Source organism: Salmo salar, chromosome ssa01, assembly GCF_905237065.1.
Source record: "Salmo salar chromosome ssa01, Ssal_v3.1, whole genome shotgun sequence".
NCBI classification, from domain to species: Eukaryota; Metazoa; Chordata; class Actinopteri; order Salmoniformes; family Salmonidae; genus Salmo; species Salmo salar.
In genome coordinates this window covers 42217898-42235129 of record NC_059442.1, presented here as the reverse complement: position 1 = coordinate 42235129, position 17232 = coordinate 42217898, and the positions used below count along the sequence as shown (strand labels likewise).

At 42.6% G+C, this 17232-nt stretch overlaps 1 protein-coding gene and 1 non-coding gene across 2 annotated transcripts in view; both read right to left on the bottom strand.

Moving 5' to 3' along the window:
- Window positions 1–17232, bottom strand: part of LOC106602575 (transmembrane protein 121) — an 80651-nt gene that overhangs the window by 12375 nt on the left and 51044 nt on the right. The gene's annotated exons all lie outside the window — the stretch shown is intronic.
- Window positions 6175–6249, bottom strand: trnaa-ugc (transfer RNA alanine (anticodon UGC)). The gene has a single exon. It is a non-coding gene; the product is annotated as a tRNA-Ala (tRNA).

Below are 17232 nucleotides of genomic sequence, written 5' to 3'. Positions count from 1 at the left end.
ATCGAAAAACGAATGAACCCAGATGTTTTTCATATTCACATACGTTGTAGCTTAGACTCTACTTCACATCATCTGAGATTTTTGTGTTGTGCAAGCCATCGGTTGAGGCACAACATGATCTTGAATACAGGGTGGGTGCCATTTAAAATATAGAAATATATTTCCTAGAATGGACCTATCCCTTCAGATCACTAGCTGGTACACCATTGAAATTGAATTGAAATGTTAACTTCTAATTACTACCATAAAATCTACCACCGGTCCACCCACAGTTGAATGTTAGTTTAAATGGTCATGTATATTCTAGTATTTATATTTCTATGATTTCAATAGGTTTACTATAGAGGATTGACAGTGTAATTTAAAACAACAAATATTCCCATTCAAATCAACATTCTCTGATGTGTGGACCACCACCCACCTTTTAAAAATTATTTTTAACATGTTATTACAATTTATTCCATGTAATTAAGAGCATGTTGTCTCAACCTTAGATTATGTAAATCAGGGTCTAAATACAATTATGCAAATATATATTTAAAAAAGGGTGTTTATGCATTTTTAGGTAATTGACGTTAAAGGTGAAATATGCAGAAATCTCTCTGCCATTTCCTGGTTGGCAAAATTCAATTTCAGTTTATGTGACAAAACAACCAATGTGTAGAGCATCATTGTACCATCTAAACCGGTGTGAAATATCTTTTCAATAACCAGAAATAATGGATTTTCAACTGTTTGAAGCTGGTATACAAAACTGAAAGTAACTGGAAGCAAAGAAAAAGCTTACATAGAACAGATCTACACTTCTTAGACTTGCTTTCAATGAGAATGACAGATGGTCACCCAAAAATTCACATATTGCAGCTTTAAAGCATAAAAAAGTAATACATAAAAAAAAGTTTTCCCCAAATTATCAAATAGTTTCACTACCCTGTTTGTAAGCTTTTAAATTACATCAATCTCAACCGTTTATCTTTTCCAGTGATGAAGACATTGATAACTCATGGTATGGAGGGGTATGGAAAAGGCACCATTTTCTGTTGAATGTTTTAGAATTCAGGTTCAGAAAGTCACTTCCTGAACACTCCCACAAAGGGCACATGTATGTATAGAGGTTTCATTCAAATCAAAAAGGGTGCTGTCAAAAAGTTATTGAATTCATGGATTTACCCAGCAACCAATTTTCACACCCACGTACGCACATATGCGTGTTGTCTCATCTGTGATAAGTCAGCCATGTTTTTTGACTTTTAAAAGCATCAGACAGTTTATTTAATTGAATCAAGATACTACAGTATTTTCACCTTTAAAGGCTTCCATATAAACAGGCCATGGAAATGAAAAACCAACTAGACAGTTTCTCAACGCAAACACTGTTTCTTAAACTGTTAACGCTAGGGATCATCTGCATTCCACGTCCCGCTGCAGACAGTCATACATTTTCAATGAGCACATAACAGACTAACTTCTACCTTCTAAAATATATTTAGATGGTAATTGCTGTTCAATGTTTCATCGCTCATGCATTCTTAAAAGACACTGTGGTGTGTGTGTGTGTAGTGGTTGATTTGAATGCCGCAAGAGTAGACCAAACACTTGGGGATTTCAGTCACACACACACGTGTCAGTGGAGCCACTCTGAAAAGGTCAGACTGATGTTGTGTGTCTGTTCAAGTGGTTGTGGGGCTCGCACCGACACACACACACACACACACACACACACACACACACACACACACACACACACACACACACACACACACACACACACACACACACACACACACACACACACACACACACACACACACACAGCGGTTGGCTTTGGATGCCCTCACCAGCTATGTACTTAATGCTGATTGTTAAGGTTCTGACTCGTTACAGGCTGTCAGGCAAGAACAGTAGGGATGCTTCTAAGTTCAGGACTTTCTTGATCTACATCCTCACCACACACACTTAATCAAAAAAGGAAATAGCATATGCATAATAGTAACATTGGTAATGCAGCAGTACAACAGGAACTGTACATAGGCTAGATAGCATAGCATTGCAGGAACATCGACCTATTCACACATTACTACAAACAACATGTAAACACTTCAGCAGAGAGAGAGAGGCTAATTACTGACCCTCTTTCTCCAGGCAGGTAGAGATCTTATCTGACAGGCCATAAATCAAGTGCGCATACGCACCAGGCCATCTAGAATATTCTACTCATTTCAGCTGGCATATAACACACACTCTTTCAGCATGAGTAAGATGCACCTCATACTCATAATACTAAATACAACCATGCAATATCATATTAAATGGCAAGACGATATGTATTAGTTAAACAGGTACACAATGCTACAGCTGGCGACAGAACAAATACGTTACAGATGTAACAAGATATCCAACACCAGCAAGGTTTCAGTAGCATGCATTAATCATCATATTACAATCCCCAACAATGTAAAGCCCCATCTTACATTGCGGATGCATGCACAAACACTTCCAGGGTAAACATGGAAAACTTGGTCACAAGCCAACTTTTTCTTCTTCTATGGTATTTTGGCGGTCCACAAACATACATTAAAGGTGCATGCTGACACCCACTGTACGGGGTAGTATACAGCATGAGATTTAAAAAATGGATACACCCATATTGTTCGCAAATAATTAACAAAAGACAAAGAAATAAAAACAGAAATCTATGTAACTCCTTTAGTTAGATTCAAATGTCAACTCTGAACCCTACAGGCTCTGTGGCCTGAGAAGGAAGAGCAACTTCGGACAGTATTCCTTGCAATGTTTCGGCCAGGAGACCCAAGTAACCTTTCAGCCGCAGATACAATTATGGACAGTTTCTTGGACTTCTTTGTTTGTTTGGGGAGTACAATTAATCACATGCGCAATAAATGCCACAAAATCCACCTTCTTCATGATCAGCATGTCAGTGTCCATCAACTGTTGAATGACCCTCTGAATTTCCACAGTCTAGGGTGCATCCACTGCCATATCTTCAGCTCCACTCAATCCTGCAACTATTTTGCGTGCCTCTATGTAGGAGACCTGCTGTACAGCCATGACCTTTGCCACTTCAAACTCTACCCTACTTGATACACGGCCATACTTTTTGCAATTACGGCAAAAGAACTGCTTGGATACGAAAGCTCTCATGGCACATCTATCATACAGTACCTTCAGAAAGTATTCCCACCCCTTGACCTTTTCCTAATTTTGTTGTGTTACAGCCTGAATTTAAAATGGGTTCAATTGAGATGTTGTGTGACTGATCTACACACAATACCCCATGACGTCAAAGTGGAATTATATTTTCAGAAATCTTTACAAATTAAGTGAATAAGTATTCAACCCTTTTGTTATGGCAAGCCTAAATAAGTTCAGGAGTCAACAAGTCACATAATAAGTTGCATGGACTCCCTCTGTGTTCAATTATAGTGTTTAACCTGATTTTTAAATGACTACCCCATCTCTGTACCCCCACACATTTAATGTATCTGTACAGAAAGGTCCCCTCGGTTGAGCAGTGAATTTCAAGCACAGATTCAACCACAAAGACCAGGGAGGTTTTCCAATGGTTCCCAAAGAAGGGCACCTATTGGTAGATGGGTAAAAAAGAAAGCAGACATTAAATATCTCTCTGAACATGGTGCAGTTATTAATTACACTTTGGATGGTGTGTAAATACACCCAGTCACTACAAAGATACAGGCGCCTTTCCTAGCTAACATAAGTTGCCGGAGAGGAAGGCAACCGCTCAGGGATTTCACCATGATGCCAATGGTGATTTTAAAAGAGTTACAGAGTTTAATAGCTGTGATAGGAGATAACTGAGAATGGATCAACAACATTGTGGTTACTCCACAATACTAATATTAATGACAGAGTGAAAAGAAGGAAGCTTGTACTGACTTTTTTTCTCAAATAAATGCATCCTGTTTGCAACAAGGCACTGAAGTTATACTACAAAAAATGTGGCAAAGAAATGAAATTTTTGTCCTGAATACAAAGTGTTATGTTCGGGGCAAATCCAACACAACACATCACTGAGTACAGTATTCTTCATATTTTCAAGCATGGTAGTGGCTGCATCACATTATGTGTATGCTTGTCATCGGCAAGGACTAGGGAGTGTAGGATGAAAAAAAACAGAATAGAGCTAAGCACAGGCAAAATCCTAAAGGAAAACTGCTTTCTGAATGGCAAATATACACAATCCATGTCTCAATTGTCTCAAGGCGTAAACATCCTTCTTTAACCTGTCTCCTCCCCTTTACACTTCCGGCGCTGACAAAGATGGCCGCCTCGCTTCGCGTTCCTAGGAAACTGCAGTATTTTGCTTTTTTATGTGTTATTTCTTACATTGTTACCTCAGGTAATCTTAGGTTTTACTACAGACAGTCGGGAGGAACTATTGGATATAAGAGCAACGTCAACTCACCAACATTACGACCAGGAATACGACTTTCCTGAAGCGGATCCTCTGTTTGGCCTACCACCCAGGACAATGGATCGGATCCCAGCCGGCGAGCCAAAACAACGGCGCCGCAGAAGGGGCAGACGGAGCGGTCTTCTGGTCAGGCTCCGTAGACGGGCACATCGCGCAGCGCTCCCGAGCATACTACTTGCCAATATCCAGTCTCTTGACAACAAGGTAGTCACGAAATCCGAGCAAGGGTAGCATTCCAGAGAGACATCCGAGACTGTAACGTTCTTTGTTTCACGGAAACATGGCTCACTTGAGACACGCTATCTGAGTCGGTACAGCCACCTGGTTTCTTCACGCATCGCGCCGACAGAAACAAGCATCTCTCTGGTAAGAAGAAGGGTGGGGGTGAATGCCTTATGATTAACGAGACGTGGTGTGATCATAACAACATACAGGAACTCAAGTCATTTTGTTCACCTGACTTAGAATTCCTCACTATCAAATGCCGACCGCATTATCTACCAAGAGAATTCTCTTTGATTATAATCACAGCCGTGTATATCCCCCCCCAAGCAGACACATCGACGGCCCTGAAAGAACTTCATTGGACTCTATGTAAACTGGAAACCACATATCCCGAGGCTGCATTTATTGTAGCCGGGGATTTTAACAAGGCTAATCAGAAAACAAGGCTCCCCAAATTCTTTCAGCATATCGGTTGTGCTACCAGGGCAGGTAAAACCCTTGATCATTGTTATTCTAACTTCCGCGACGCATATAAGGCCCTCCCCCGCCCTCCCTTTGGAAAAGCTGACCACGACTCCATTTTGTGCGAGTTCATTAATAAGTGCATTGGTGATGTTGTACCAACAGCGTCTATTAAAACATTGGCACAAAACTGAACGAGCGAACCACTGCTTTTAATCAGGGCAAAGTGACTGGAAACATGACCGAATATAAACAGTGTAGCTATTCCCTCCGCAAGGCAATGAAACAAGCTAAGCGTCAGTACAGAGACAAAGTGGAGTCGCAATTCAATGGCTCAGACACGAGAGGTATGTGGCAGGGTCAATCACGGACTACAAAAGAAAAGTCAGCCCAGTCGCGGATCACGATGCCTTGCTCCCAGACAGACTGAACAACTTTTTGGCTCGCTTTGAGGACAATACAGTGCCACTTACACGGCCCGCTACCAAAACCTGTGGGCTCTCCTTCACTGCAGCCAACGTGAGTAAAACATTTAAACGTGTTAACCCTCGCAAGGCTGCAGGCCCAGATGGCATCCCCGGGCGCGTCCTCAGAGCATGCGCAGACCAGCTGGCTGGTGTGTTTACAGACATATTCAATCAATCCTTATCCCAGTCTGCTGTCCCCACTTGCTTCAAGAGGGCCACCATTGTTCCTGTTCCCATGAAAGCTAAGGTAACTGAGCTAAATGGCTACTGCCCTGTAGCACTCACTTCTGTCATCATGAAGTGCTTTGAGACACTAGTCAAGGACCATATCACCTCCACCCTACCTGACACCCTAGACCCACTCCAATTTGCTTTCCGACCCAATAGCCATCACACTGCACACTGCCCTAACCCATATGGACAAGAGGAATACCTATGTAAGAACGCTGTTCATTGACTACATTTACATTTTTTTTTTTTTTACATTTTAGTCATTTAGCAGACGCTCTTATCCAGAGCGACTTACAGTAGAGTGCATACATTTTGATTATATTTTTACATACTGGCCCCCCGTGGGAATCGAACCCACAACCCTGGCGTTGCAAGCGCCATGCTCTACCAACTGAGCTACAGTGGGGCTACAGCTCAGTATTTAATACCATAGTACCCTCCAAACTTGTGATTACTAGTCTATGCCTATAGGCAGCAGCCTCTAATGTGCTAGTGGTGGCTGTTTAACAGTCTGATGGCCTTGAGATAGAAGCTGTTTTTCAGTTTCTTGGTCCCAGCGTTGATGCACCTGTACTGACCTCACCTTCTGGATGATAGTTGGGGTGAACAGGCAGTGGCTCGGGTGCTTGATGTCCTTGATGATCTTTTTGGCCTTCGTGTGACATCGGGTGCTGTAGGTGTCCTGGAGGGCGGGTAGTTTGCCCCCGGTAATGTGTTGGGCAGACCGCACCACCCTCTGGAGAGCCTTGCGGTATCGGGCGGTCCTGTTGCTGTACCAGGCGGTGATACAGCCCGACAGGATGCTTTCAATAGTGCATCTGTAAAAATTTGTGAGGGTTTTAGTTGACAAGCCACATTTTTTTAGCCTCCTGAGGTTGAAGAGGCTCTGTTGTGCCTTCTTCACCACATTATTTGTGTGGGTTGTCCATTTCAGTTTGTCAGTGATGTGTACGCCAAGGAACTTGAAGCTTTCTACCTTCTCCACTGCAGTCCCGTCGATGTAGATAGGGGGGTGCACCCTCTGCTGTTTCCTGAAGTCCACAATCATCTCCTTTGTTTTGTTGACGTTGAGTGAGAGGTTGTTTTCCAGGTACCATACTCCCAGAGCCCTCACCTCCTCCCTGTAGGCCGTCTCGTCATCGTTGGTAATCAAGCCTACTACTGTTGTGTCTTCTGCAAACTTGATGATTGAGTTGGAGGCGTGCTTGGCCACGCAGTCATGGGTGAACAGGGAATACAGGAGGGGGCTGAGCACGCACCCTTGTGGGGACCCAGTGTTGATTATCAGCTGAGTGTAGGTGATGTTTCCTACCTTCACCACCTGGGGGCGGCCCGTCAGGAAGTCCAGGACCCAGTTGCACAGAGCGGGGTTCAGATCCAGGGCCTCGAGCTTAATGATGAGCTTGGAGGGTACTATGGTGTTCAATGCTGAGCTATGGTCAATAAACAGCATTCTTACATAGGTATTCCTCTTGTCCAGATGGGATAGAGCTGTGTGCAGAGTGATGGAGATTGCATCGTCTGTGAATGTTTTGGGGCGGTAAGCAAATTGAAGTGTGTCTAAGGTGGCAGGTAAGGTAGAGGTGATATGATCCTTGACTAGTCTCTCAAAGCACTTCATGATGACAGAGGTGAGTGCTACAGGGCAATAGTCATTAAGTTCAGTTACCTTTGCCTTCTTGGTTACAGGAACAATGGTGGCCATCTTGAAGCATTTGGGGACAACAGACTGGGATAGGGAGATATTGAATATGCCCGTAAACTCACCAGCCAGCTGGTCTGCGCATGCTCTGAGGATGCGGCTAGTGATGCTGTCTGGACCGTCAGCCTTGCGAGAGATTAACACGTTTAAATGTTTTACTCACATCGGCCACGGAGAAGGAGAGCCCACATTCCTTGGTAGCGGACCACGTCGGAGGCAATGTGTTATCCTCAAAAAGTGCAAAGATTGTTTAGCTTATCCGGAAGCAAGACGTTAGTCTCGGCAATGTGGCTGGTTTTCCTTTTGTAATCCGGGATTGTCTGTAGTCCCTGCCACATTCGTTGCGTGTCTGAGCCGTTGAATTGCGACTCCCCTTTATCTCTATACTGACATTGAGTTTGTTTGATTGCCTTGCAGAGTGAATAACTACACTGTTTATATTCTGCCATACTACCAGTCGCCTTGCCATTGTTAAATGTGGTGGTTTGCGCTTTCAGTTTCGTGCGAATGCTACCATCTATCCACGGTTTCTGGTTGGGGTAGGTTTTAATAGTCACAGTGGGTACTACATTTCCTATATACTTCCTTATGAACTCAGTCACCGTGTATGTGTGTGTGTCTAGATTATTTTTGCACGCTACCCGGAACATATCCCAGTCCACGTGATCAAAACAATCCTGAAGCATGGATTCCGATTGGTCAGACCAGCGTTGAATAGTACGAAGCATGGGCACTTCCTGTTTGAGTTTCTGCCTATAGAACGGGAGGAGTAAGATGGAGTCAGATTTGCCGAAAGGAGGGCGGGGGAGGGCCTTGTAAGCAACCCGGAAGTTTGAATAGCGATGGTCGAGAGTCTTAGTAGCGCGAGTAAGACAGTCAACATGTTGATAGAATTTTGGCAGCCTGGTCCTCAGATTTGCTTTGTTAAAATCCCCAGCTACAATAAATGCAGCCTCAGGATATGTGGTTTCCAGTTTGCATAAAGTCCAGTGAAATTCTTTCGAGGGCCGTCGAGGTTTCGATTTTTGCAAATGTATTAAAAATAGAAATCTGAAATATCACATTTACATAAATATTCAGACCCTTTACTCAGTACTTTGCTGAAGCACCTTTGGCAGCGATTACAGCCTTGACTCTTCTTGGGTATGACGCTACAAGCTTGGCACACCTGTATTTGGGGAGTTTCTCCCATTCTTCTCTGCAGAGCTTCTGAAGCTCTGTCAAGTTGGATGGAGAGCGTTGCTGCACAGCTATTTTCAGCTCTCTCCAGAGATGTTAGATCTGGTTTCCCGATTCCGGGCTCTGGCTGGGCCACTCAAGGACATTCAGAGACTTGTCCTGAAGCCACATTATCTTGGCTGTGTGCTTAGGGTCGTTGTCCTGTTGGAAGGTGAACCTTCACCCCAGTCTGCGGTCCTGAGCGCTCTGGAGCAGGTTTTCATCAAGGATCTCTGCACTTTGCTCCATTAATCTGACTAGTCTCCCAGTCCCTGCCGCTGAAAAACATCCCCACAGCATGATGCTGCCACCACCTCCAAACGTGACGCTTCTTATTCAGGCCAAAGAGATCAATCTTGGTTTCATCAGACCAGAGAATCTTGTTTCTCATGGCCTGAGAGTCCTTTAGATGCTTTTTGGCAAACTCTAAGCGGGCTGTCATGTGCCTTTTACTGAAGAGTGGCTTCTGTCTGGCCACTACCATAAAGGCCTGATTGGTGCAGTGCTGGATAGATGGTTGTCCTTCTGGAAGGTTCTCCCATCTCCACAGAGGAACTCTGGTGCTTTGTCAGAGTGACCATCGGGTTCTTGATCACCTCCCTGACGATGGCCCTTCTCCCCCGATTGCTCAGTTTGGTCGGGCGGCCAGCTCTAGATGAGTCTTGGTAGTTTCAAACTTCTTCAATTTAAGATTGATGGAGGCCACTGCGTTCTTGGGGACCTTCAATGCTGAAGAACTTCTTTGGTACCCTTCCCCAATTCCTTCAACCTCATGGCTTGGTTTTTGCTCTGACATGCACTGTCAACTATGGGACCTTATATGGACAGGTGTGTGCCTTTCCAAATCATGTCCAATCAATTGAATTTACCACAAATGGACTCCAAGTTGTAGAAACATCTCAAGAAGATCAATGGAAACAGGATGCACCTGAGCTCAGTTTCGAGACTCATACTGTAGCAAAGGGTCTGAATACTTATGTAAATAAGGTATTTCTGGTTTTCATTTTGAATAAATGTCCTACAAATAAAAAAAAAACTGTTTTTGCTTTGTCGTTATGGGGTATTATGTGTAGATGAGAAAAACATTGAATCAATCTTACATTTAATCTTAGAATAAGGCTGTAATGTAACAAAACGTGGAAAAAGTCAAGGGGTCTGAAAACATTCCGAATGCACTGTACATCATAAAACGCTCCACAATATGTAAAAGTGTTAGGTCTAGGTCTTGTGCTTCCAATGAATCATTTATACAGCTCTACAATGGATGGTTAGCAGTGTTATGGTGCGTTCGTAATCAAGTGGGAGGTGAAAATTTGCCACATCTAGAAAAGATTACTAGTTAAATCAACCAGGAATTCCCTTGTGACAGGGGGATTGGAAGCTTGGTGTGTACAAAAGGGAGGCAGTAGCAGGTAAATTCTTTGGGGAAGCCAAGCCAGAAGACAAAGCCATAATTTAATACAACCTGTGTTGTGATAATTGCGTTGTATGCTCTATAACCTGTTAGTTCATATGCCTTGTGTCCGTGACATATAGGCCTAAAGCCGAGACAATAAGACACAGTGGCAGAATAACTTCAACCACACTTTCGTTTAATCAGAGAAAACTCTGTCCGGTGAAGTCCGCAAAGCATATTGCATATACAGTAACAAACAGTTACATGACCTACAGCATGGTCAAAAAGTTAATGTTTCTGACATTTCAGGCTACTAAACAACTATTGATTTAGAACCACAGAGAGTTACCGCAAGACGCAAAGAAAACAGGAGCTGCCCCCACTATTCCAGCACCATTTCAACTTCAACATTTCAACAGTGTGTCACGCTCTGACCTAGGACAGCGTGACACACGCTCTCCTGTGCCTGCTCTGATCACCCGGTCCTCAATGCGTCTCTCCAGTCCGGTGAGACCTGTTCCAGCTCCACGAGAAAAGCCTCCAGTGATAATCTATGGTCCGAAGCCTGTAGAGATGATCCATGGCACGAAGCCTCTAGTGATGATCCATGGCCTGGAGCCTGTAGGGATGTACCATGGCATGAGCCTAGTTTAGCCAAGGAGAAAGCATTGAGCGATACTGCGAGAAGATGCAAAGATGTCTCTGGATAGTAGCCATCTTACGGGCTCCTGATCAATTCTGCTTAACTTTTTTTGTACATAATGTCTCCTCCTCCAACAGCTTCTGGATATCAGAACAGTGATCACTAACCTCGATTTGGATGAAAATGTTAACTTCAATGAATCGGCAGCTCTGGCCGTACTACTTACTCCGGACCAGGCCCTAATCCCCGGAGGTCAAAAGACGAAGCGACATCCTGACGAGATTATGTTGACAAGCAAATAGACCACCATTGCCCTCTATTCTATTGTGCAGTCACTGGAGAACAAACTGGATGAGCTCCGTTCGAGAATATCCAATCAACGGGACCTGAAAAGCGGTAATATTCTATGTTTCTCAGAGTTGAGGCTGAACGTTGTAAATTAATAATATACATCTCACTGGTTTTTCTATGCATCGTCAAGACCGGATGGCAGACTCAGGTAAGACGAAGGGAGGAGGGGTGTGCCTCTTCGTTAACAGCAGCTGGTGTGTGATCTCTAATGTGGAAGTCTGTTGTTTTTGCTCGCCTGAGTTAGAATACCTCATGATAAGCTGCAGACCATTCTATTTACCACCACAAACTGTAGCTATCTATTTACCACCACAAACCTATGGTGGCACTAAGATCGCACTCAACAAGCTGTATAGATCCATAAGCAAACAATAAAATGCACATCCAGAGGTTGCATTTCTCATGGCCAGTGATTTTAATGCAAGGAAACTGAAATCTGTTTTACCTCATTTTTACCAGGATGTCATCTGTGCAACTAGAGGTGACAAAACTCTTGATCACTTTTTCTCCACACACAGAAACACATACAAGGCCCTCCGTTGCCCTCCCTTTGGAAAATCAGACCATAACTCTTTCCTCCTGCTTCTTGCTTACAAGCAAAATCTCAAACAGGAAGTACCAGTGATGCGCTCAATATATAAGTTTCCGATGAAGCGGATGTTAATCTATTGTACATTACTGTTTCACTAGCACAGACTGGAATATGTTCTGGGATTCAGTCGATAACATTGAGGAGTTTACCACATCAGTCACCGGCTTCATTAATAAGTGCATCGATGACGTCATCCCCACAGTGACCGTACATACATACCCCAACCAGAAGCGGTGGATTACAGGCAACATCCCCACCAAGGTTATTATAGTAAATGAAAACTGAAACGAAAACTAATCATGAGAACTATTTAGTAAACTGAAATAAAATAATTAACAAACTTGTTTGAAAAACTCAAACTGCTGTATACTGAAACTATTAACTTTGACTGCAAAACAAACTAAAATAAAACATAAACCATCATGAATTATGTTCAATTGTAGTTTCTGTGTCTCCAGATTTTGGGTAAAACTGAAATGGGGTTTTCAATGGGGTTTTCAAGCTTTTTTCCTAATGGTGTTTTCAAGCTTCTGAATCTGGCGGGTCACATTGAGATTGGGCTTAAGAAGTAAGGTTCAAGCAACTGACTTTAACTTCTATGGGCTACGTGGGACGCTAGCGTGCGGGACACAGCCAGTGAAATATCAGGGCGGCAAATTCAAAAACAACAAAATGTCATAATTCAACTTTCTCAAACATACAACTATTTTACACCATTTTAAAGATACACTTCTCCTTGATGTAACCACATTGTCCGATTTCAAAAAAGCTTTACAGCCAAAGCAAAACATTAGATTATGTTAGGAGAGTACATAGACAAATATAATCACACAGCCATTTTCCAAGCAAGGACATGTGTCAATAAAACCCAAAACACAGCTAAATGAAGCACTAACCTTTGACGATCTTCATCAGATGACACTCCTAGGACATTATGTTACACAATACATGTATGTTTTGTTTCGATAAAGTTCATATTTATCCGGTGAATGTGCACAATTTACAAAAATACTCATCATAAACGTTGACAAAATATATAACAATTATTTAAAGAATTATAGATAGACTACCCCTGGATGCAACCACTGTGTCAGATTTTAAAGTAGCTTTACGGAGAAAGCACATTTTTCAATATTCTGAGTACATAGCTCAGCCATCACGGTGAGCTATACAGACACCCGCCAAGTTTGGGGCAACCTAAACTCAGAATTAGTCTTATAAATATTCTCTTACCTTTGCTGATCTTCGTCAGAATGCACTCCCAGGGCTGCTACTTCCACAAGAAATTTAGTTTTTGTTCCAAATAATCCATATTTATGTCCAAATACCTCCGTTTTGTTCGTGCGTACAGATCACTTATCCAAAGGCATAACGTGCGAGCGCGGAACCAGAGACGAAAAGTCAAAATGTTCCATTCCCGTACTTAGAAGCATGTCAAACGCTGTTTAAAATCAATCTTTATGGTATTTTAATGAAAAATTGCAATAATATTCCAACCGGACAATAGCGTATTCATTCCAGGAGAAAAAGAAGGAACAGCGTGCACACGTGACCGCGCATATCCAATCCCTTTGTTGCCAGGCAGTCCACTTAGAAACTGAGCTCCTATTATCTGCCCAGTGACAGGAGATTGCTCAAACCACTTTCTGAAGGCTTTAGACAGCCAATGGAAGCCTTAGGAAGTGCAACGTAACCCCACGGATACTGTAGTTTCGAAAGGGACTAGAAAGAAGAACTACAATTCTCAGATCCTCCACTTCCGGGTTGACTTTTTCTCAGGTTTTTGCCTGCCATATGAGTTCTGTTATACTCACAGACACCATTCAAACAGTTTTAGAAACTTCAGAGTGTTTTCTATCCAAATCTACTAATATGCATATTCTAGTTTCTGGGCCAGAGTAGTAACCTGTTTAAATTGGGTACGTTTTTCATCCGGCAGTGAAAATACTGCCCCCTAGCCCAGACAGGTTAAGGAGTGAAGTCGGGGAAGGTGCAACTGCGACAGCCGGAAGTCGGACACTAATGTGGTTTTCCAACAGCATGACTCAGATCAATATGGCAGTGTTGCCATTGTTTATAAAAGTTTTTCTTTCGCTCTATGTCTCCAACCCCTATATCACACACTCACAAACTGAAATGTGTGTACATTGTACAATCAATTAGTGAGAGAGAGAGCGAGCAAGAAAGAGAAATATCACATATATATATCTCTATCCACTGAATACACAAAATTGCTGCAGGGTTGGTTCCTGTTCCAGTCAAACTCTAATGATAACAATAGCCTCCCACAATGCAGGCCATGGCTGCCGGGATTAAGTTAGTGAAGAGCAACTGCAGAAATTTGCAGTCGACTGCAGTCAAAACCTCATGACTTTTGATCACGTGATTTTTGTAAAGTCCATGCAGTCTACATGTAGGCACAAGTAGGAACATGTTTATCCCCATAATACAACACACTTTGAAAGAAGGTGACCATTGACTTTATAATTTAAAGGTATACTCAGCAAGAAGACGTTGCCACGAGCAGCACAGGAGATATTGGGTGTATTCAAGCTGTCTAGTCACTGATCAAAGATCATGCGGTTTTTGATGAAGTCACATTCAAGTCACTGCAGTTGCTTCTCACCAACTGCCATAGGTATGGACTCCGGGATGCTGACCTTCTAGGCAGAGTTGCAAAGACAAAACCATATCTCAGACTGGCCAATAAAAAGAAAAGATTGAGATGGGCAAAAGAACACAGACACTGGACAGAGGAACTCTGCCTAGAAGGCCAGCATCCCGGAGTCGCCTCTTCACTGCTGATGTTGAGACAGTGTTTTGTGGGTACTATTTAATGAAGCTGCCAGTTGAGGACTCATGAGGTGTCTTGTTTCTCAAACTAGACACTAATGTACTTGTCTTCTTTATCAGTTGTGCACTGGGGCCTCCCACTCCTCTTTCTATTCTGGTTAGAGCCAGACTATTTGCCCCCCCCCCCGCACCCCCATTCCCAACGCTGCTGCTACTCTCTGTTATTATCTATGCATAGCCACTTTAACAACCATACCTGCATGTACATAATTACCTCAACTACCTCGACACCGCTTTTTTTTATATACCACTAAAGTAAGAATAGTTTCCCCCCCTTCTTCTATCCATCTGTCTCATTACCTTACATAGGCACCTTGTGCTCTTAAGATATAGATCATCTGCTGTAACTTCGACCATAAACTGATACGTTTGTTTTTATCAGATATTATTATCCTACTACAGCATTCACTAATGTCCTACACCAACTTAACCTCAAATTCTCTCTTTTGCCTACTCTTGGTTTCACTAAACTGTAACAAAAACTCCTTCAAATGTAAAGTTTTTCCATCTACTACTATAGCTAGTTACAGTCATATCATTCTTAATCTTCAGCATTAAATCTTTAATAGCATTACCTCAATCCTCATAATGCAAAAGGTCTGCAATGAACTTCCATATTTTTTATCCTAACTTCTGGCATCAAGACAAGCTGTATCACACAATGATCTGTCAAAGGAGCACTAGGACTTGATACATCAGACACACATCTTATAATTTCAGGTGTTGCTCACCAGAAATCTATTCTGGACGCAGCTACCATTTATGTTTTACCCATGAAAATTTGCTAAAATCTGTATTTCTGTCCTTCCAAACATATAGCACTCCTATATCAAGCCATTTATCTGGTGTCAAATTAAAATCCCCAGCAATCCCCAGATAAAGATCCTTATATTTAGAAATATCATGCGTCACTTTTAATAACAACAGTTTGTTTTGGTTACTATTATCGTATCCACAAATATTCATCAAAATAAAAAAGGTCCCTTCAACATTTAACACAACAGCCAGCAAATGACCGTCCTCCTCAGCTTTGAATGTAACTACCTTCCCAGGGCATTGGTTGACACATATGGCCACACCTCCAGTCCGGTTAGAGCCATGACTGAACAGAATTTTGTCTTCCCACTGGTTTGACCAGAAGATGGCAACAGCATCACTCAAATTCGTTTCTTGTAAGAAAGTGAATGGGCCTTTTGCCCTTTACAAAATAGAAAAGCTTTCCGCTTCACATTGTCTTTTAAAACACTAGTGTTCAATTGTCACGTCCTGACCAGCATAAGGTTAATTGGTATTGTAGTTTGGTCAGGACGTGGCAGAGGGTATTCGTTTTATGTGGTTCGGGGTGGTGTGTTTTGTTGAAGGGGCATTTGGTTTAAGTATTCCGGGGTTTTTTGGGCACTGTTTGGTTTTCAGGTATTCTATGATTTTGTCTAGTATGTCTGTTTCTATGTTTGGTTAATTGGGGTTGGGACTCTCAGTTGAAGGCAGGTGTTGTCTATCTGCCTTTGATTGAGAGTCCCATATATGAGGGTGTGTTTGTTTGTTATTTGTGGGTGATTGTTCTGTGTTGAGCCTATGCTTTGCCAGACTGTTGGTTGTTCGTTCATTCTCGTGGTTTGTTATTTTGGCATTAATTTTGAAAATAAATAAACGTCAAGATGAGCCTGCACTTACCTGCTGCGTTTTGGTCCTCCTTCACCGACGACAACCGTGACATCAATGAAATACAGTAAAATACTTGGACATCTTCCATATGCCATCTCTGTACTGACGTTTAATGATCACCAGGCGGGTCCACTTCTCGTCCTTCTTTCCCAGGCGATATACAGTGTCCACATACTCGTCCATTTTCTGTGACCATTCTGGGACTACTCTTCTGAGTAGCTGTATCACATCCTCCCTGATGTTTTCATTCATTTTCTCCCTCATTCGTTTGACTCTCAGGTTCCACTGTCTTTTGTACCGGTCCTGCTCTCTCGACCGCTCCTTGAGCTCGTTGACTTCTGTACATAAGGTAGACACTTGTTTTTCCAAAGTAGAGACTTTCTGCTTACATTCCTTCACCTCCACTGCATTGAACTCCATTGCCTTGGTAAGACTGGCAATCAACACACACTTCTGTGTCATCTGCGTACCAAGATATTCTATCTTTTTTTCTTGTGTATCAAATCTGTCCGAGAGTGCGGCGATAGCAGCCAACACAGTAGCGGAGGATGACTGGGTTCATAAGGTTTAGTCAATTTCCGAACGTGGGCTCCTTTGGACGTTGTCAGAGGTGGGGAATCGTTCGCCTCGTCAAGGCTCTGTTTATCACTGCCGCTCGCCGTGAAATCCATAGCCATAGCATACTCATACTCCACCAGAGATGTGGATCTAGGACTTTCCATGGGCTCTTTCTGAACTTCTTGCTCCATCTCTGTTTAATTTTCTTGGTTTAAAAACAAAGGGAGTCGCACACTCCATATGTATAACCTCCCAATAATTTATTGGGTAAAAAAAACATTACCGGGAGGTTATACATATAGAGTGTGACTCTCTCTGTTTTTATCAGCTTACAGTTTATTCACCATCTCTACACTAAATCATTTTCTCTGGGTGTGCGCCAGCTCATGCTTTTTATTAGATCATTTTCTTGG